The sequence below is a fragment of the Schistocerca nitens genome, chromosome 5 (genome assembly GCF_023898315.1).
Source record: "Schistocerca nitens isolate TAMUIC-IGC-003100 chromosome 5, iqSchNite1.1, whole genome shotgun sequence".
Lineage (NCBI taxonomy): Eukaryota > Metazoa > Arthropoda > Insecta > Orthoptera > Acrididae > Schistocerca > Schistocerca nitens.
Window position 1 is genome coordinate 603,439,815 of NC_064618.1, and position 23,630 is coordinate 603,463,444.

Consider the following 23,630-nt stretch of genomic DNA (forward strand, 5'->3'; position numbering starts at 1 on the left):
GTTGGACTGCATATTGAGGGCAGTTGCAGGTATGCCTCAAATAAATCAATTTTGGAAAAGAATCTTCCCTGTCCCATTCGATCCATTAGTTCCTCTGGCTGTGGGAGAGGAAAAGAATCAACGACAGTGTGTGGGTTTACTGTTGCTTTAAAATCAGCCACAGACTTGAACCTCCTCATGGCTTTTTGGGAATTACCAAGGTTGATGACCACTGACTAGAAGAAACTGGCTGGATAACTCCATTGTCTTTTCATCCTTGCAGTTCCTGAGCAACTTGATCTCATATTGGATGAGGGACAGGCCATGCAAGAAAAAATCGCAGTTGCACATTGTCTAACAGTAATGTATGCTTCATAGTTATTAGCCGTTCCTAAACCAAGTTCAAACAGTTCCTTGTACTTACTACAGAAGTCAGAAACATTAGTTTGAGACACTGAAACACTGATTTATAATATATTGTCTTGCACGCACAGGTTGAAAAAAAAATCAAACAAGACTGTTTCTAGAAGAGTGTACTGTTTCTAGAAGAGTGTACGTGCAACAGTACGCATGTGGTCTAGCCGTAACGTCTTTTACTAGAAATCAAAACGTACTGGGTTCGAACCCCGCCACTGTTTCGATTTTGAATAAAACCAGCATTGGCGGCCGAAGGCTTCCGGCACAAGAAGTCACCCTGATTCTGCCAAAGGCCTTGTCGAAAAGGACGGAGGAGTGGACATAGGTACAGGGGACTCTCTTGCCCTTGGAGTAGGAAACTGACCCTAAAAGCAGAAGAATCAGCAATGATCAACGGCATGACGATGTGAAAGGCAATGGCAACCAGTGCATTAAAGACACATAATGTGTATCCACAGGACATGTGGTGCGTGATTCAAAAAGAGTCAAGATGATCTCTCCATTGGCAAAAGATTCCTCAATAGTACCCCATTCTGATCTCACGGATGGGGCTGCCAAAGAGGAGGTGACCATGAGAAAAAGATCGAATAACCAACGAAAGGATAACGTTATATGGGTCGGGGCGTGGAATGTCAGAAGTATGAACGTAGTGGCGAAGCCAGAAAATCAGAAAAGGGAAATTGAGAAGCTCAATCTAGATGTGGTGGGCGTCAGTGAAGTGAAATGGAAAGTAGACAAGTGTTTCTAGTCACTTGACAATAGAATACTGTCAACAGCAGCAGAGAACGCGATAACGGGGGTAGGATTCGTTATGAATAGGAAGGTAGGACAGAGATTGAGTTACTGCAAACAGTTCAGTGATAGTAGCAGATACACACCCATGTCATCATTTAGCAGTGCTGAATAGTAGGGTGAAGTTTAAGAAATTAATCAGGAAGAATCAATACGCAAAGAAATAGGACACGGAAGTACCAAGGAATGGAAGAGATACGTTTGAAGTTCTCCAAGATCGTAGAAACAAATAAGAAATAACTCAGAAGGCAGTTCAGTTGGAGGGGCACTCACAGAAATTGGAAAGAAATACATAGATAGAAAGAAGATAACTGAGAAGAAACCATGGATAACAGAAGAAATATTGTCACGTAGAAGAAGGTGTAATGAGATGAATGACGAACTTCACTTAATGAAGGTTTGTTCAGCACTTGCACATACAAGAGTGCAGAGTGAACTGCCTCCGGCCAGAACACATACAATTATATATACAGTTACAGAACATTCCAGTACAATGAGTCTTGACATTTGTGGATACTTCTAGAATGTTCTCGACCCGAATATAGAAATTAAAATTTTACAGTACAGGTGAGTTTCGGACTCTCAACCCTCGGTGCAACAGCCCAGCATCACAACCGCCACACCACGGCGACTCCGCTACTGAGTCACTGCAACGCCATTGCTACCTTCGTAAGAGAACAGCGTCTCGGTGTTACCTTCTCCTAGTCCGAGAACGAGTCATCGGTCCTGCATACTCCGACTCCCGATGACTGATGCTCGCCCTGGCGGTGATCTTCTTAGCACTTCTTTTGCAGCTAGGCTCTTCTTCACCTTTCCGCTTGTTGCTTGTCGCTGGAGCTTCGAATTTACCCTGGGCTGCAGGATCCTTATAGGGCTTAATTCGAAGGTCGTGGACCGTATCTCTGATTTTTCGTCGTCTTGTGTTGGGGTCGAAATCTTTAACTTCATAAGTAATAATTGTCTTACAGTCTTATAAGATCCAAAGTAACGTGTGAGGAGTTTCTCAGAGAGACCAACCTTCCGAACAGGAGTGAAGATACAGACGAGTTCACCGGCCTGGTAGACAACAGGGCGGTGGCTCGCGTCATACCTTCTGCGATCGTTTTCTTAATCCTGCAGCTTGCGGAGTCGAGCTAACTGCCGAGCTTCCTCAGCTCTGGTTAACACCTGGCTGATTTAGTCGTCGTCCACGTCATCAGGATGTAACGGAAACACAGTGTCCATCGTCGTAGTCGCCTCACGCCCATGCACCACGAAAAATTGGGTAAATCCTGTGGTGTCCTGTTTGGCAGTGTTGTAGGCAAACATCACGAAAGGTAGCACCTCATCCCAGTTGCTCTGCTCAACATTGACGAACACTGATAGCATGTCGGCCAAGGTCTTATTAAGGGGTTCAGTAAGCCTGTTAGTTTGCGGATGGTAGGCAGTCATCATGTGATGAGTAATGTTGCACCGACGATTTATCTCTGTCACGAGATTCAATTGAGAAACATTCCCTCGATCCGTAATTAAAGACCTTGGGGCACCGTGTTTTAATACAATGTCTTCCACGATGAATTTGGCTACCTCGGATGCTTCGGCTGTTTTCACGGCTTTTGTAATGGCATAGCGTGTCAGATAATCAGTGCAAATAATAATCCATCTATTGCCACTAGTAGAATTTGGAAATCGTTCGATGAGGTCAAACCTAACACTCTGGAAAGGCGTTTCGGCTGGTGGAATTGGTATGAGTCAACCAGGTGGTTTCTGAGGAACTGCCTTTCTCTTCTGGCACTCTCGACAGTGCGACACATAGTGACGGACACTCCTAAATAAACCTAGCCATAAACATCTCTTGCGCATTCTATCGTATATCTTAATAAATCCTAGATGCCCGGCCTCAGGTGTGTCATGGAATTTCTGTAGAACATCTAAGCGCATGTGTTTAGGAATCATTGGTAGCCACCTCTTTCCAAACGGATCAAAGTTTTTCTTGCAAAGTAATCCATTAACTACTTTAAATTGTCCTTTCACATCCTCTGACCGATTTAAGGCAAGCATAATTCGAGATATCTTGGCGTCCTTCTTCTGCTCAGCAGAGAGATCCTGGAGTGCAGCGAGACAGGCATTATCTTCATCAAAGCCTTGATGGTCTTGCACAGGGTTTCTTGAGAGACAGTCGGCATCTTGGTGTTTTCTTCCACTTTTGTACACTATGGTTATGTCACACTCTCGAAGACGTAGTGCCCACCTGGCGAGTCGTCTTGTTGGATGCTTAAGACCTGTCAACCAACAAAATGAATGATGGTCTGTAACAACTGTGAATGGCCTTCCATAGAGATACTATCGAAATTTGCACACGGCCCAGATCCCAGCAAGACGTTATCTTTCTCTGATGAAATTACACTTAAATCAATACCATTAACTGCTGACGGGCGTTGATAAACATCAACGGAAACAGTTGAAAATGTGTGCCCCGATCGGGACTCGAACCCGGGATCTTTTGTTTACATGGCAGATGTTCTCTCCATCTGAGCCACCGAGGGCACAGAGGATAGTGCGACTGCAGGGATTTATCGCCCGCGCGCTACCCGTGAGACCCACATTCTAACTTATAGTCCACACACTACATTCGTAGTGCCCCTGCCATTTTACCCATTACACGCGGCAGACAATCCACTGAGCCCAGTAAGAGTTCAGCCAAATCGTGTGCATCCGCACTGAAGAAGGTCATCACCCGGTTAGCCTTAAGCGATATGAACAGATGCCATCTTCATAACTTATCTTTCTGTAGTTGAGTACTTTCTCTCAGCTTTTGTGTCCTAGAAGCATAGACTATAGCCTTCTCTTTTCCATCAGAAATTTGCACCATAACAGCACCGATCCCATACCCACTGGCATCTGAGTGTAGTTCTGCAGGTGCTCTCTCGTCATACAGACCAAGTACAGGGTCAATCGTCAGAGCTTTTCGCAGCACATCGAAAGAATCTTGTTGAGCACCACCTCAGATAAATTTAGCAACAGTTTTTAACAACTCTTGGAGTGGCTTGGCTTTGATACAAAAGTCTTTGATGAAACGACAGTAATAAGAACATAATCCGAGGAAGCTTCTCATATCTCTAATACTTTAAGGAACAGAAAATTCCGTTATAGATCTCACCTTTCCTGGGTGTGGCCGCACACCTTCGTTTGACACAAGGGGCCAAGTATTTTGATTTCTTTTGCTCCAAAGAGACACTTTCTTTGATTAAGTTTCAGTCCGCCTTGTTAGACACATTAAGAACGGCCCTCAGTCTTTTTATGTGTTCATCAAATGTCTCTGAGAACACTATAAAGTCATCTAAATAACAAAGGCACATCGTCCACTTCAGGTGCCTTAGAAGATTTCCATCATCCGTTCAAAAGTTGCTGGTGCATTACACTAACCAAACGGCATTACCTTAAACTCATACAGGCCATCAGGGGTGATGAATGCAGTTTTCTCACGATCAGCCTCATCTGCTTCGATTTGCCACTATCCCGAGTACATGTCCATGGTTGAGAACAACTTAGCTCGCTTCAGACAATCTAGTGTATCGTCAATTCGTAGAAGAGGTAAACGTCCTTTTTAGTTATCTTATTAAGCTTCCTGTAATCAACAAAAAAGCGCCAACTGCCATCCTTCATCCTGACGAGAACCACTGGTGACGACCATGGACTCTGCGAAGGCTGAATGATGTCATTCTTCATCATTTTCTCTACCTCGTCGAGAATTATTCTACGTTCCGTTGCGGACACACGGTAATCTCTCTGGCTTATTGGATGATGGTCTCCAGTGTTAATCCGGTGCTTCACCGCCGATTTGTCTAATATGCTCTTCACCTGTGGATTGAAGCGATCAGAAAACTCTTGAAGAATGGCGAGTAGCTTCTTCTGTTGTTCCTTAGTGAGATCTTGTGATAGTCGAGCTAGTAGTAGCGCCAATTTCGCCCACAGATTCTATGACGCTTAGCTGTTCTTCAATTAACGGCTCAGCGTTTGCTACGCATCTGCGTCTTGGAAGGATCTGCTGTTCTCGGCGACTGTTAACTATCCACAATTCACCGAATCCCTTCTTAAACGAGACGACAGAGGCTGGGATGACCAAGTTATTTTTCAGTGGTATGCTTCTCTTACATTCCACTACAAGATCCTTGAGTTGATGCGTGGCATGACACATGACAGTTACCTTTCTAGCGTTGACTGCAGGAATGATCACTTCATCCAGCATATATTCTCCACACACTCGGATGCGCATCTTCCTGTCCACAGTATCTCATCTCGTCTAGCATAATCTTCGAGAGACCACAATCTATAACTGCTTGAGAAGCTTTCAAAAAGTCGCATCCGAGAATGACGTTATGACTACATTATTGTAAGACGATAAATTCTAAGGGCTGTATATGGCCACTTATACCCTCACGAACGACATATCTCTCTGTAGGTTTTACATATTTCCCATTTGCCACCTTCAGCAGAGATGTTTTGCTGTCGACGAATACGGTTTTCTGCAACTGGCGACGGTAAATCTCCAAAATTATTGAATATGATTCTCCAGAGTCCACAAGGGCTTGGACTGGTCGCCCATCCAAGAGGATATCGACATAGTTTCCTATCATTTTTGTAGTGATCGACGGCGGAGGATTTTTCTCTTCGGCGGCCTCACCTCCAAGGAAGGTCGCACCCTTTAGTTTTCCATGTTGCGGCTGTTAGGTGGGCGGCTGAAGCTTCTCATCGGCGATGGAGACCTTGATCGGCGTGTTGGGGAGCGTCCTCTCCAGCGGCTAGCTTGCGGCGATGGTGCCCTACGTCGTCCTGCACCCACATCTTCTTGTTCATCTTCGTCCACCCGGAGTTGGCGTCGGCTAAGATGGTCTGCTGTCTTCTGGCGCGGGCGTCATCAAATATCCGCGGCCTTTCTCGACAATAACGCATAACATATCCCGATCGTCCGGAGTGGAAACATACTGGCTGGTTATCCTGGGTCCTCCAGACTTCAGTCTTCCTTGGTTCCCAAACAGGTTCCTCACGCGGCATTGTAGGAACGTAACTCAACCTGGGTCTCGACTTTTTCACCGTTTTAAAGGGAAATGAACTACAAGAGATTGGGTTCAATGTCTGTTCCACTTACTCCCATATGACCTCTTGAAGCGTCTCTGTTTTTTGCTCGCCGTGCAGTCCAAGTGCCTTCTGAACTTCCTCTCTCACTGTCTGACGAAGAAAACTTGTGAAATCAGTTGCTTCCTCCATCACAGACATCGATACGACGTCTGGAAGCCGTTCAAACTTCTTCCGTGTGATTCTTTTTTGATGCATTGTCTCGATATACTGGCACAATTTTATGAAGTCGTGTGCTGTCGAAACTTCCTTCAGGAGTAGGGCTTGATACACGTCCTCAGCAACACCCTTCATGAGATGTGCAATCTTATCTTCCTCCTTCATTCTAAGATCCACTATTTTACACAGTATCAAGACATCTTCAATGTAGGATGCTGTAGTTTCTCGTGGACGCTGTGCTCTGCACTTTAATTTATCTTCTGCCTTGCACTTGTGTCGTCGTATGTCACCGAAATACTTGCACAATTCCGTCTGGAATACTTCCCAGGTTGTGAACTTCTCCTCGTTGTTTTCATAGCATTGCTTGGCAGTGCCCTCCAAGTAGAAAAATACATTAGCCAAACACACGGTGTCATACCATTTGTTAAATTTGGCTATACACTCATATACCTTCAGCCGCTTGTTTGGATCCTGGCCATCACCACAGAACCCGGAAGGATGTCTCATGTGGTAGCACAGAATTACTGTCATCGTAACGTCCTCCTCTTCTTCTGTCTTCTGTTGAATACGGCTCTAACTCGGGTTTCTCGCCGCGTAAACGGCGGCTCTATCGTGGCCTGATGGGAGCCACTGTGTCGTCGATAAAGTGCGTTGTCACTAGTCCCAATACCCAGCGACTCCACCAGAATAATGTCACGTAGAAGGAGGTGTAATTAGATGACTGACGAACTCTAACTTCACTTAACGAAGGTTTATTCGGCACTTGCACATACAAGAGCGCGGAGCGAACTGCCTACAGCCAGAAGACAAACAGTATATATACAGTTACAGAACATTCCAATACAATGATTCTTGATTTGTGGATACTTCTAGAATGTACTCGACCCGAATTCAGAAACTAGAATTGTACAGTCCAGGTGAGTTTTGAAGTCTCGACCCTCCATGCAACAGCCCAGCATCACAACCGCCACATCACGTCGACTCAACTACTCAGCCTCTTCTGCGACAATATTTCATTTGATTGACGAAAGAAGGAAGTACAAAAATGTTAAGTGGAATTCTGGAATACTCAAATACAAGACGCTGATGAATGAAATAGCTGCATGAGAAACGTGAAGAAATCAAAAAAGAAGTGAATGTCTGAAGGACTGACTCTGCATATAGAAAGATCAAAACAATCTTTGCTGAAAGTAAAAGCAAGGGTGGTAACATTAAGAGTGTAATGGGAATTCCGCTATTAAATGCAGAGGAGGGAGCTGATAGTTGTAAAGAGTGCATTGAAAGCCTCTGTGAGGGGGAAGACTTTTCTGATGTGATAGAAGAAGAAACAGGAGTCGATTTAGAAGAGATACGGGATCCAGTATTAGAATCAGAATTTAAAAGAGATTTGGAAGATTTAAGATCAAATACGGCAGATTCTATCAGAATTTCTAAAATCATTGGCGGAAATGGCAACAAAACTTCTGTCCACGTTGGTATGTAGAATGTATGTGTCTGGCGATTTACCATTTGTCTTTCGGAAACGTATCATCCACTCAATTCCGAAGACTGCAAGAGCTCACAAAAGCGAGAATTATCGAAATCGCTTAACAGCTCATGGACGCAAGTGGCTATCAAGAATAATATAGATATTATCCCGGTCTGACAATATGGATGGCCCGCCATAAGGCATTTATGAAGACAACAGCCGCTAGGAGGCGCACCTAAAACCTGCGTTCGCTGCTGTCGCCGCCACAGCACTGTGCGCGGGCAACGCCTACTGCCCCAGCCCATCAGCGGTCACGGGGCCATATGAAGCTGGCAGCTTGGTCGGCTCAGTACATTCTGTGCGTTGGAGTCCCACAACTTCCAAATCGAAAGATTTCTGTTGCCTGAGCTGCCCATCGCCATCTGCTGCCATCTGTCATCCTCTGCTGCCGTACATCAACGTCTGCTTCCATCTGTCCTTCCGTCCGCCGCCCCCTGCCACCGCCACCACCACCGCCCGGCCCCCATCTCCTTGTTGCCTCATCTTCGTTCTCTTTCCCCACCTCAGCACCAACTGTCTCTGGAAGATCACACAGGCCACCATGGATAACCCCACCATCACCATCATATACAGCTCCTCTTTCCCTGCCCTCAACAGTACCTCCTGGAGTGCCTTCTCTGGGCTTCCCCTGTCTATTCCACCTCTCCTCCTCTTAGTCTCCTTCCCCTTCTTCCCTTCCCTGCATCCCCACATGTATGCTGTCCCTGCTCCTGCTCCTCCCCCTGCTCACACTCATACTCCTGCCCCCACTCCCACCACCAACTGTCAGGATGACTTTTCCTGACTCCCCACTCGCCCAGCTACAAGTGCTCCTGCTTCCCCTGCCTGTGTCACCACCTGTTGCTCCACAGGCACCACCATGGAGCTCCCACCCTCCCTTCAAAGTGCCTCCGCATCACAAGAGGGGCTACCTCCCTCCACGACTTCGATCAGTCCCTCACCCCTCCTCCCAGTCCACCCCCACCAGAAAATCCCCTACACACCTTAGTGCCAACCTCACCTACACCCCCTCCTCCAAGAACCACTGCCCACTCTTCTTGCTTCCAATCCTTCCATGCACACCACTCCTCCTTCCACATCCCCAAACCCACCCTGCATACATTCATTTCCAACGCCCATCTTAAATTCCTCAATGCCCACACGCTCATCCTTGCGATCTGCAAATATATCCCCAGTGTTCCCATTGCTCAGCTTATCCCCTGCAGAGACTCTGTCCCTATCAAATCTCCCTCTCCCTCTTTCCACACCGATCTCCTCCAGAAACTTCCCCACATCACCTTTGGCCCTCATGTGTCTCTAACACCTTTCCCTACCTCCTCCTCTCCCCACCAGCCCCAAACCCCTCGTCATCTGCCAATCGTCATTGCCATGATAACGAAACTCAGCCCTGAGGTCACAGAGGCAGAGGTAATGGTGGAACTGAATGCCCACCTCACCCTGGAAATCTGCTCAGTCTGACATATCAATAAGAGCTCCAGCCCTACCTTCCTGATGCCTGTGTTCACAGAGTCCAACTCTTCCCTAGATCACCTCCTCACACAGGGAGCCCTGGTTTTCAACCATCATCACTCTGTTGGCCCATCCTGTTCCCTTCCTCAATCCTATCACCGCCAACACTGTCTCCTCTAAAATGACTACCTCACCCAAAACTTTAGAAACCCTCCCCCAACATGCCCCCACTCTAAAGCCACTCACTTCCTTAAACAGTGTCCTAACCTTGCCTCTCCTCCTTCCTGCAACACCTGCAACAAACCCCACCCAACCTGTTCCTCCTAATCTGAGGCTGAACTTCCTCTCACCAACCCTGAGATAGCCATTCCTGTTCACTCCATCGATCAGCCCATCCAACCCAACAATTTCCTCCACCCACTCCCTACAGCCAAAGACATCATCCAGTTCCTGACCATTGTCTTCAAGAGTATCCACCCCTTCCAATGCCCCCACACCCTCTAGCAGATATTCCTGGCTGCCTGCTCCATCTTCCATTTAAATACCTACGCCACATACTCCCACAACCAGGCCCACTTCATGTTCACCTACCTGGACACCCTAATTTAAGCCTCTCTCCTACTCCTTCTGCTCTCTTCCCCCCTCCCCCTCTGTTGTACCTAAATATTCGCTCCCACCCTGCCAAGAAATACCTCTTCATGCATATCCTTCCCAGCACCAGGTCGACTCCTTCATCCTTAGCGAAACCTTCCTCCAACCTAATCATATTGTCTGCTACTCTCTCTTTATCCTTCACTGCCCCAACAATCCCCTTCCCCTTGCATCAAGTGGGGTTGTAATTGGCCACCTCAAACATATCCCTGTATGGTCACAGCCTCTTCTCAATGACCTGACCAAACATCTCATCTTCAGTGTCTTTTTTCCCTCCATGACTGTCACCTGTGCCACTATCTATGTCCATTCTGCAGCTCTACACCCATTCGAATTCATCTCCCATGTTGATGGATCCTTCCCCACATATGTGTTCATCACAGACCTCAACATCCACAGCTGCAACCCTGCTACCATTCAATGGTGGCATCAGCTCCTTGCTACCCTCCATACTGACCTTGTTCCCCTACCACAGAAAACCCATCCAGAAAGTAACTCCACCCCAGGTGTCATCCTCACTTCCCCCAACCTCCTTGGTCATATCGTCATGGAGGTCCTCGACCCCACTGGTAGTGACCACCTCCCAGTCCTTCTCACTATCTCCTCAGCCCATCGCCTCCCTCCTGCCCCCACGCTGCTGCCCCTCCATAGTCCAGCCATGACTACAGCTGCCCCGACTGGGATGCCTCCTGGGAATCCATTGCTTCACGGGTCGAAAGCCACACACTTGCTTTTCACAATCCCACTGACATCACCCATGCCTTACCCCTGCTCCAGAAGATGTGGAGACCCATGTTCCTACCAAACTTATCCACCCTCATCACCCTACTCTTCCTTCACAGGCCATCCTTCTTCTCTATGAATCCTGCAGGCTCTGCTACTCCTTCCTCTTGACTGGGATATACTTCTCCATCACTGGCGATTACAATGACACATCTGCAACCTCTTAACTGCAAAGAAACGCCGGGACTGTCGCCAGACATGTACACAACTCAGCTCCACCCTCCCTGTCAGCTCCTCCAAGTACTGGTCTGCCTTCCACCACCTTAGCATTATCCTCTTCTCCACGATGATCGGGCCTTCCCTGACAGCCTCAGTAAGTCTAACAAGTCTGCTCACCTCTACGAGGTCTTTTCCATTCCTGACAATCCTCATTTTGCTGACTCCCTCTTCCCCACAGTCCTTGAATGCTCCGATACATCTGTCCGACCACTTGCCTCCAGTTTCCAGTACTTGGATCAGTTACTGCCCTCAGACATAAACACTCCAATTACTGCACACATTATCAAACTCATTCTGCACTCCAAATGCAACACTGCCCCTGGTCAAAATGACATCACGTACCGCTACCTCAAGGAATCCCCCCCCCCCCTCCTTCCTGGTTGTCCTTCCTACCTTGCATAATATCATCCTCTCCACCAGCTTTTACCCCATTCTGTGATAAACTTCCAGCATTCGCCTCCCCCCCCCTCTAACACTTCTTCCTATCATCCCACCTGCCTCGCTTCTGTCTTCAGTAAGGTCTTCAAGTCTATGCTCTCCCACCATATTCATCACCACCTTAACTAGCGTCACCTCCTTCCCCTTATGCAGTGTGGCTTCCGGCCCTTCTTCTGAGCTTAACCTTATCAGTCTTCTTTCTCTCGAACTTAATTCTCCTCTCTTGTCATCCCTCTTATGGCACTATCCATAATACCAACTCCTTCATTTTCTATGCCTCTGCTGATATGACCCAAGGTTCCGTCCTTTCACCTCTTCTCTATCTCCTGTATACTGCAGATATGCCCAAACCTACCATACCTGTTCACCTCCTCCAGTTTGCTGATGACACTGTCTTCCTGCCCCTCTAACCTACCCTTCAAACCATCTCAACCAATTCAGTGCATAGTCCAACCAGTAGCTCCTTATCAACTTCTCCAAGATGCAGGCAATCATCATAGGTCATACCATGCTCTCCCTCCAGTTCCACGATTTTCACCTTACCATTTATGGTTGTCCTATCCATCTCACTCCTACCCTGAAGTATCTTGGCGTCACCCTCGACCATCACCTCGACTGGACTCTCCATCTCCTTACAGTCTAACAAAAAGCCCACAATAGACTCTGAGCCCTGAAACTCCTGTCTGGCAGGACATGGGAACAGCATCCTTCCACCATCCTTCACAGCTAAAAATCCTTGATCCATCCCATCCTTTGTTAAGCCAGCGTTGTCTAGATTTCCACCCCATAAAGATTCTATAAAACCCTCCAAATCATCAAAAGCCATGCACTCCACCTCACCTTCTGTATCAGCATCCCGTTCCTCACACAGATCATATATGACCTCATCCCCTTTTCCTTGAACACATCCATACCCTGTACATCATCTGCAGACTCGATCCCCCCACCCCATGGCGTCTCCTATCTTCTCTTCCCCTAGCCCATTGGTGCACCTTTATTGTTGTGTCCTGCCCTCTCTCCATCTTCATGCCCTCCATCTCCTTTACCATTGTACCTTGCAGTGCCTACCCCTCTCACATGATGAGCTTTGCCCTTATATGTATCGCTCCTACAAACTCCAACTGAATCTTCCAGCTCCCCTCCATAGGGCTCCCTCTTCCCTTCTTTTACCTACCCCTGAGCGGTTTTTTCCTCCCTCCTACTCCCACTCCCTTTCCCATGCACCCCTTCTATGACTCTGCGCTCCCTCCTGCCTTGCCTTCTCTCTCCCTTCCCACCCAACCCATCTCATGCCCCTTAGTGCGCCCCCTGACGCACTTTCTTTTCATCCCACCTTCTCCAGCCCCCTCTCCAGCTGCCGCCTCCTCTATCCACTTTTTCCTCCTCTCAGGCCTCCCCTCCCTTGTCTCGTGCAGTAGTTTCAGAGTGTCATCAAATTGGCATGTTTCAATATTGTGCCCAGCTTGTAACATGTGCGTATGACTTCAGTGTATTTTACATGCTCTTTATATGGACTTTTTTAACTGTCCCTCAATGAACGTCGCTGTGTAAGCGTATATTTTAACCTCCACTGTCTCGCCTTATTCTGTTCTTATGTCCCCCTTTGTATCGCCTTTTATGTGTATCGTTTCCTCTTTTTATTTGTGCTGTCACTCGGCTGAACAGCGGTTGACTGTGCCGCTGACAGCCTTCCCCTGCCCGAGATGGAATTAAATTACAATAAAGAAAGAAAAATGGTGCTCAGAAGTCAGTCGTGTTCCAACTGCACTCTTGTATCATACTTTTTACGCGTCGTTGTGTTGTTCCTTATCTTCTACGTCCAGGCTCTCCATTTGTCTCACTCTTCGGACTTGCTGTAACCGTCCTTAGCTGTCGATGTTGTGTCTCGTTGTTGTCCATAGCTCTTAACTTTCTGTGGTTTTGGCGACTAGTCATCGACGCTCTCGGCCGGTCAGCCTGCGTCTCCTGCGTGTGTCAAATTCCGATTGCCAGAATAGAGAAGATTGGAAAAGTAAATTGAGGATGTATCAGATGACGATCAGTTCGGCTAAAGGGAAGATAAAGGCACCAAAGAGGCAATTCTGACGTTGTGGTTGATAGTGGAAGCAAGAGTAAAGAAAAATCATGACTCGTTCATAGGATTTGCCGACCTGGAAAAAGTGTTCGACAATACAAAATGGTGCGCCATTTCGAAATTCTAAAGAAAAAAGGGGCAAGAATTTACAAGAGCCAAGAGGCAATAATATGAGTGGGAGACCAAGAAAGAAGTGGGTAAGGGTGTAAGACAGGAACACAGTCTTTCGTCCCTACTATTCAACATATACATCGAAGGAGCAATGATGGAAATAAAAGATAGGTACAAGAATGGAATCAAGATTCAGGGTGATCAGATTAGCTGATGACATTGATGTCCTCACTGAGAGTGAAGAATGACAGGGTCTGCTGACTGGACTGAACAGTGAAATGAGTACAGAATATAGATTGACAGTACATCGAAGAAAGAAAGAAGTAATGAGAAGTAGCAGAAATGAAAACAGCGAGAAACTTAACATCAGGGTTGATGGTCACGAAGTAGATGAAGTTAAAGAATTCTGCTACCTACGCAGCAAAACAACAAATGATGGACGAAGCAAGGAGAACATCACAAGCAGAATAGGACTGGCGAAAACAGCATTCCTGGCCAAGAAAAGTCTACTAGTATCAAACATAGGCCTTAATTTGAGGAAGAAATTTCCGAGAATGTATGTTGGAGCAAACAGTTGTATTGTAGTTGAACATGTACAGTAGGAAAACCGGAGCAGAATAGAATCGAAGAATCTGAGATGTGTTGCTACAAATGAATGTTGAAAATTAGATAGACTGAAAGTCAAGAAATAAGGAGGTTCTGCACAGGAGGGAAAGGAATATGTACACTCCTGGAAATTGAAAAAAGAACACATTGACACCGGTGTGTCAGACCCACCATACTTGCTCCGGACACTGCGAGAGGGCTGTACAAGCAATGATCACACGCACGGCACAGCGGACACACCAGGAACCGCGGTGTTGGCCGTCGAATGGCGCTAGCTGCGCAGCATTTGTGCACCGCCGCCGTCAGTGTCAGCCAGTTTGCCGTGGCATACGGAGCTCCATCGCAGTCTTTAACACTGGTAGCTTGCCGCGACAGCGTGGACGTGAACCGTATGTGCAGTTGACGGACTTTGAGCGAGGGCGTATAGTGGGCATGCGGGAGGCCGGGTGGACGTACCGCCGAATTGCTCAACACGTGGGGCGTGAGGTCTCCACAGTACATCGATGTTGTCGCCAGTGGTCGGCGGAAGGTGCACGTGCCCGTCGACCTGGGACCGGACCGCAGCGACGCACGGATGCACGCCAAGACCGTAGGATCCTATGCAGTGCCGTAGGGGACCGCACCGCCACTTCCCAGCAAATTAGGGACACTGTTGCTCCTGGGGTATCGGCGAGGACCATTCGCAACCGTCTCCATGAAGCTGGGCTACGGTCCCACACACCGTTAGGCCGTCTTCCGCTCACGCCCCAACATCGTGCAGCCCGCCTCCAGTGGTGTCGCGACAGGCGTGAATGGAGGGACGAATGGAGACGTGTCGTCTTCAGCGATGAGAGTCGCTTCTGCCTTGGTGCCAATGATGGTCGTATGCGTGTTTGGCGCCGTGCAGGTGAGCGCCACAATCAGGACTGCATACGACCGAGGCACACAGGGCCAACACCCGGCATCATGGTGTGGGGAGCGATCTCCTACACTGGCCGTACACCACTGGTGATCGTCGAGGGGACACTGAATAGTGCACGGTACATCCAAACCGTCATCGAACCCATCGTTCTACCATTCCTAGACCGGCAAGGGAACTTGCTGTTCCAACAGGACAATGCACGTCCGCATGTATCCCGTGCCACCCAACGTGCTCTAGAAGGTGTAAGTCAACTACCCTGGCCAGCAAGATCTCCGGATCTGTCCCCCATTGAGCATGTTTGGGACTGGATGAAGCGTCGTCTCACGCGGTCTGCACGTCCAGCACGAACGCTGGTCCAACTGAGGCGCCAGGTGGAAATGGCATGGCAAGCCGTTCCACAGGACTACATCCAGCATCTCTACGATCGTCTCCATGGGAGAATAGCAGCCTGCATTGCTGCGAAAGGTGGATATACACTGTACTAGTGCCGACATTGTGCATGCTCTGTTGCCTGTGTCTATGTGCCTGTGGTTCTGTCAGTGTGATCATGTGATGTATCTGACCGCAGAAATGTGTCAATAAAGTTTCCCCTTCCTGGGACAATGAATTCACGGTGTTCTTATTTCAATTTCCAGGAGTGTAGAAAACACTGACAAGGAGACGGGGCAGGATGATAGGACAGCTGTTGAAACATCAGGGAATGACTTCCATGGTACTAGAGGGTGTTGTAGGGGGCAAAAACTGTATATGGAGACAGAGATTTGAATACATCCGACAAATAATTGAGGACGTAGGTTGTAAGTCTACTCTGAGATGAAGATGTTGGCACAGGAGACGAATTTGTGCCAGGCAGTATCAAATCAGCAAAAAAAAAAAAAAAAAAAAAAAAAAAAATTGTGTGGAAGCAAAACAGAAGCAGGCTGCTACTGACCCTTGCATATGTGTCTTTACTACGAAGGGAAACAGATGGACGAGTGTCTGACCAATTAAATTGTTCTTTAAGCCTCTCTTAACTGAATATAAAGTTGTTTCTACTGTCTGAATACTGCAGCAGAAGAGATCTGCGATGTGGAAGTGCAATCTGTTGCTAGCGCAGGCTGTAATGGCCTCGTCTTGGTGCTTGCTATGCTGTGGCCATGCAGGTGCATGGCATCAGTTGGTACTCACTCCTGAGTCACCTTGTAAACAATGTTTAAATCTGACTTTGCTTTAAACACTGGAAACATATTGCACCACAAGGCTGAAAGTTTTTATGTCTACGTTTACTGTTTGTTCGAGCCCCTTTTTTAACCACTTTAACAGTAGCATTAATGTTATACTGAGTGTCATGTGCGCTTTGACCAACATAAATACAAAATCAACTTCAGTTGTGTCCACAGCAGTTTGAGATTCTGCAATAGACAGATCTGTTAATTTGAGAACAGAATAACGGATAACCGTATCTGACACATTTTATGTGATTTTATCACGTAACATGAGATCATTATGAGCCCACAAGAACACTTAAACCTACAATGTACTACAGCTCTCTAAGTTTAGCAGTCCACTGTTTCAAAGTTTTAGCTAGCTGTGCTTGAGTTGAAAAGATTTAAACCTTACTGCTGCTGCTGCAGGAACATGACTGTACAGCAGCCAAACCAGTTCATCGTAACTAGCAGCCTCGGGATGAGAGTTAGGGGACAGTTTTAACCACAGACGGTAAATGTCAGCTCCGACAGATGAAAGAAAAACTGCTTTGCGCGCCGTACTTCTGATGTTCTACGCAGAGAAGAGGGTCTCTAACTGCGCTGACCATTCCATTTCCGTACATCTGAATGTGGGAAACTGAGGTGCAGCAATCGGTGGCGGAACTGTTTGCTGTTGGAGGAGCTTTGTCATCTGTTGTAACTGAGACGATACCTAACGGCTACTACTGCAGAGTAGTCGTTCTTCAGCAGTCCATACGAGAAAACAAGTTGCGCGTTTACCTGTGGTTACTCATATTTCAGGTCCTGGCGCTATTCACGGCTCTGTTTAAAAAGAATAGTTCGATGTAGTTATAGGGTCGAGGCGCGCACGTCTCCTTTCAGGCTCCACAGCTAATTCGCTGCAATTAATAACCTGTAGCTGTGATCCTACAGTCAGTCTATCCACTGGCTAGCACTACGAGTTAAGAAAATACAAAGATATACAAAGTACGACGGCTATTCGGAAAGTAAGGAACGATAGGCAGCGAAATGGAAACCACAGTGAATATCAAAACTGTTTTATTTGCAACAGTTAGCTACACCTTCCAGCTATGTCTCTAGACAGTCGCCGCTCCGACTTAGACATATGTCGTAGCGTTGTACCAACTTTTCAATTTCCTCGTTATAGAAAACATCCACCAGTGCTTTTCGACTATTTTCTACTCTGGACTGCAGCTAGTTGTCTGTGTCAAAATATTGTCTTCACAGCCAGCGGTTCATTTAAGCAGAGATGAACCTCAGGGGTAGCCAATTACAGGTTGTATTGTGGGTGATCAAACACTTCCCATTGAAAATGCTGCAGGAGCATCTTCATTGCCCCTGCAGAATGCGCCCGAGAATTGTTATGTAGAGCGAACCGCATGACCGTTATGTCAAGTGGATTGCATAGCTTCAGGCGAAATCTTTAGCCAGGTCCCCATACGTGGCGGAAGACGCTAATTTCTAGCCATCTTTAAGCTCTCACTGTGAGTTCAGAAGTGAAAAGAGCGACATGATGCGGTCGACGGGCATACTAGACACAGTGCCCAATACATCTGCACAAAACTTCATCAGGTTTTCACTGTATTTTCCATTTCGCGACCGATCGTTCCTTACTTTCCGAATAACACTCGTAAAAGTTAAATGAATAATTTAATAATTAGGGTTCTATTCTAGCGTGTTAGTTGATGTAGACGACAGAGAATTACTTTGAATAATTCTTTTTCAAAAAAACGACAGCTCAAATAAGCGGGAATTAGTCCTATGTTGTTCAGTTCAAATACAGACATGAACTCACCCATTACACTACTGGCCATTAAAATTGCTACACCACGAAGATGACGAGCTACAGACGCAAAATTTAGCCGACAGGAAGAAGATGCTGTGATATGCAAATGATAAGCTTTTCAGAGCATTCACACAAGGTTGGCGACACCTACAATGTGCTGACATGAGGAAAGTTTCCATCCGATTTCTCATACACAAACAGCAGTTGACCGGCGTTGCCTGGTGAAACGTTGTTGTGATGCTTCATGTAAGGAGGAGAAATGCGTACCATCACGTTTCCGACTTTGATAAAGGTCGGATTGTAGCCTATCGCGATTACCGTTTATCGTATCGCGACATTGCTGCTCGCGTTGGTCGAATCCAATAACTGTTAGCAGAATATGGAATCGGTGGGTTAAGGAGGGTAATACGGAACGCCATGCTGGATCCCAACGGCCTCGTATCACTAGCAGTCCAGATGACAGGCATCTTATCTGCATGGCTGTAACGGATCGTGCAGCCACGTCTCGATCCCTGAGTCAACAGATGGGGACGTTTGCAAGACAACAACCATCTGCACGAGCAGTTCGACGACGCTTGCAGCAGCATGGACTATCAGCTCGGAGACCATGGCGGCGGTTACCCCTGATGCTGCATCACAGGCAGGAGCGCCTGCAATGGTGTACTCAACGACGAACCTGGGTGCACGAATGGCAAAACGTCATTTTTTCGGTTGAATACAGGTTCTGTTTACAGCATCATGATGGTCACATCCGTGTTTGGCGACATCGCGGTGAACGCACATTGGAAGCGTGTATTCGTCATCGCCATACTGACGAATCACCCGACGTGATGGTATGGGGTGCCATTGGTTACACGTATCGGTCACCTCTTGTTCGTATTGACGGCACTTTGAACAGTGGACGTTACATTTTAGATGTGTTACGGCCCGTGGTTCTACCCTTCATTCGATCCCTGCGAAACCCTACATTTCAGCAGGATAATGTACGACCGCATGTTGCAGGTCCTGTACGGGCCTTTCTGGATACAGAAAATGTTCGACTGCTGCCCTGGGCAGCACATTCTCCAGATATATTACCTACTATAAACGTCTGGTCAATGGTGGCCGAGCAACTGGCTCGTCACAATACGCCAGTCACTACTCTTGATGAACTGTGGTATCGTGTTGAAGCTGCATGGGCAGTCGTACCTGTACACGCCATCCAATCCCTGTTTGACTCAATGCCCAGGCGTATCAAGGCCGTTATTACGGCCAGAGGTGGTTGTTCTGGGTACTGATTTCTCAGGATCTATGCACCCAAATTGCGTGAAAATGTAATCACATGTCAGTTTTAGTGTAATATATTTGTCCAATGAATACCCGTTTATCATCTACATTTCTTCTTTGTGTAGCAATTTTAATGGCCAATAGTGTAAACACAGTAATGTTACGTTGAGAGTGTTACCAGAATGGTGGCAAAATCCTCTAACTAAATAAAATTCGCAGATACTTGAACGCTAAGTACATTTTGTAGTCAAAACACACGTAATATTCACCAACTCAAAACAGTTCAGAGTTTAGCATGATGGTTCACAATTTAACACACGCAATATAAAGTATAGTGACTCATACTCTATCATCAGTTCCGTAATGCAAACAGGAAAAGTTCGTCCTACTCTAGTGCACGTTCAGATCCCTTGAATTATAAAGCCCTTCAGGAGTATGACAGTGGCCGTTCACTTCCCAGAAGAAAATACCTCCACGATCGAATCACTGTCTTTACCAAAGGCTGGTATGCCTTTTTCAAGAACTCGACATAAAGTTTTCCGAATCGCTCCCTTGAGCTCGTCACTCGAAAAGTCCCCTATCTTCAGTTGACGCCAGCAGTGTTCCACCATTGTTGAGTCTCATTGGCTGAAGGGCATCCCCACGAAAAGTACATCGCTCTCTAGCTCTCCGGACAGGACTTGATTCAACATGACCACTTCCCGATCTAAAATAATATGTTACAACAATATTTAGATAACGAAATATCAGAAACGTTCAAACACATTCAGATGATTAACAATAATTCTTAATAAAGAGTTGTTCATTAACAACTAAGGCAGTATTCTTGTGCAAGTGCGCTCACATTAAATTACAGATTATTACTAAATATTATCTAAATAATTATTTTTGCCTTCTTAACGGAAGCATCTTTTGGTTCTCTTTTCAGTTGTGTTGTCCACTAACGCAAGCAATTGACCAGTTTTAAATTAGTGTAGTTTTTTATACCACTTACAACCAACATTTAAATAAAGTTACTGGCAGAGTAGTCACGCAATACCTCGTATATCGTGTCAACCTGCTTTTGGCCGGTGTAATGCTGCAACTCAGTGTGGTATGGACACAAGTCGTTGGAAGTCCACTGTAGAAATATTGAGCCACGCTGCTGCCTCTGTAACTATCCATAACCCGCGAATGTGTTGGTGGTGCAGGATTCTGAGCACGAACTGACCTCACAATTACTGTAAATGTTCGATGGAATTAATGTCAGGCGATCTGGGTGACCAAATCATTGGCTCGAACTCTCCAGAATGTTCTTCAAACCAATCGCAAACAACTGTGGCTCAGTGGCATGACGCATTGTCATCCATACAAATTCCATCGTTGTTTGGGAACGCGTAGTCCATTAACGGCTGTAAAAGGTCTCCAAGAAGCCGAACATCATCATTTCCAGTGTATGATCTGTTCAGATGGACCAGAGGACCCAGGCCACTCCATCTAAACACGGCTGTTACTATTATAGATCCATCACAAGCTTGCACAGCGCCTTATTGACAACATGGGTCGGTGGCTTCGTCAAGTCTGCGTCACATTAGAACGCTACCATCAGCTCTTACCAACTGTCGTATGGAACCAACCGATACGGTCACGACCCCAGGAGAGGCATTGCAGGCGATGTCGTGCTCTAAGAAAAGGCACTCGCTTCGGTCGTCTGCTGCCATAGCCCATTAACGTCAAACGTCGCACCGTCCTGTCCAAACGATTACATCCGTTGTACGTCCCACATTGATGCCTGCGATTATTTCAAGCAGTGTTGCTTGTCTGTTAGCACTGACAATTCTACGCAAACTCCGCTGCTCTTGGATGTTAAGTGAAGGCCGTCGGCCACTGCGTTGTCCACTGTGAGAGGTAATGCTCGAAACTTGGTATTCTCGGCCACTCCTCACACTATGGTTCTCGAAATATTGAATTCCTTCATGATCTCCGAAATGAATGTCCCATGCGTCTACCAGCAACTACAATTCCACGTTCAGAGTCTGTTAATTCTCGTCATGCTATAATCACGCCGCAAACATTTTTAAATGAATCACCTGAGTAGAATGCACTGACCTTTCATATCTTGTGTGCGCGATTTTACCGTCATTTCTATATATGCCTATCGCTATCCCATGATTTTTGTCGCCTCAGTGTACTACACAGACTGAATGAAAAGGCAAACGCAGGGTAAAGCATGGGAACATGCACACTGTAACACTTTGCAAGCAGGCGAGGTATACCTATAAAAACAACCAGCCATTTGTTGTACTAGACGAAAATACACTTATTGTTACAATGTTGCATTCTTTGCTTTGTTCCTGGAGTAGACCGAGTGGATGACGCAAAACATAAAATACTAATTCACTTTATTATAATATAGATAAGAAGAACTACTTAACTGCGTACAATCAGTTACCACAGGAATGTCATGAGTATTTACAACTGTCTTTGAACTATGACGTATTGCTTGATACAGACAAAATACAAGTATCTGACTTAGAGTACATTTAACAGTAACATCCATGTAGAGTTCTGTCTAATACGTTGATCATTCAGCTGGCCTACTACAAAACGATGATGTCGTCTTAGTCAATGATCGCGGACTCGGATGAGTGGTGCTGTAAAAGGTTGTGTTGGCGTGTCGAAACGTTTCTGGGCATGGTCATACTAGTGTCGCTCATTCGTCGATGTCTCTTGCAGTGACTGTCTTCTCTTATGGTTGCGTTTCGAGGTAACTACCTTGCTTTAGCACCTCGCTCTTCGCACGACACCACAGAATTCTCAACGATCAACGGCATCAGGGTGCAGAAGGCAATGAAAACTTCTGCATCAAAACACTTAATGAATGTATACAGGAATGTGGTAGGTAACTGAAAAGTGTCGTGATGATCTCTCCATTGGTAAAAGATTCTGGATTAATTCCCCACTCAGATCTTCACGAGGCGACTGCTAATGTAGAGATATTGGCAAGTAAAGGACTGAATAACCAACGACGGGATAAGATTCTACGAGTCGCAGTGTGGAATGTCAGACTTGTTAACATGCTAGGAAAACTAGAAAATCTGGAAAGTGAAATATAGATATAGTGGGGGACTACGAAGGGAACGGAGAAAAGATCAGAATCTCTGGGTAGATTAATATAGGGTGATACCAACAGCAGCAGAAAATCGCGCAGTGGCAGTAGGGTTTGTCATGATTAGCAAAGGAGGTCAGAGAGTGAGTTACAGTGAACATTGCAGTCGTATGGTCCCTTTCATTAAAATCGACAGCAAACCGTCGTCAGCAACAATAGCACAATTACAGATGCCGACGTCAGTAGCAGAAAATGAAGAAATAGAGAAGATATATGGGGATACATAACGAGTAATTCAACATCTAAAGGGAGATGATAACCTAATAATCACGAGTGATGTAGCGCTATAGTAGGGGAAGGAAAAGAAGGTTACAGATGGTTTACACCATGGTGAGAGATTCCAAAACCAAATATTTTACTGTAAGGTATATCTAGGAGCAGATAAAGACTTCAGTTACAATTTAGTAATGAGCAGACTGAAATCCAAGAGAGCTATCCAGAAGAATTAACGCGAAAAGAAGTTGGATGCTGAAGTACTAAGGAAACGTGAGTTCCGTTTGATGTCGTCTTAGGCTATTGATATTGCGATAATAAACTCCACGGTAGGTAGTTAAGTTGAAAACGAAGGGACATTTCGAAGAATGAACAATAGCAGAAGTTGGAGATACAAACACAGGTAAGAGGAAGGTAACTGGGAAGAAACCCTGGGTAACTGAAGAAATATTTCAACTGATCGATAAAAGATGGAAGTATTAAAATGTTCAGGGCATGATAGGAATACACCAGTATAAGTGTCTTAGGAACGAAATAATTAGGAAAATTAAGAAAAACTTGAAGAAATCGAAAAAGAAATGGTCATCGGTGGGGCTAAATGAGAATACAGAAAAGTCGGAACAACCTTTCGTGATATTACAACAAAGGACGTCAACAGTGAGTGCAGTGGAAGTCCTACTGTTAACTACAGAAGAGAGAGTGTATGGGTGGAAATGTGCAAGTACTACTGTGTGTTGAAGAATTTGGCGCAAGACAGTACCTCGTGGCGGGCTGTATCAAACAAGTC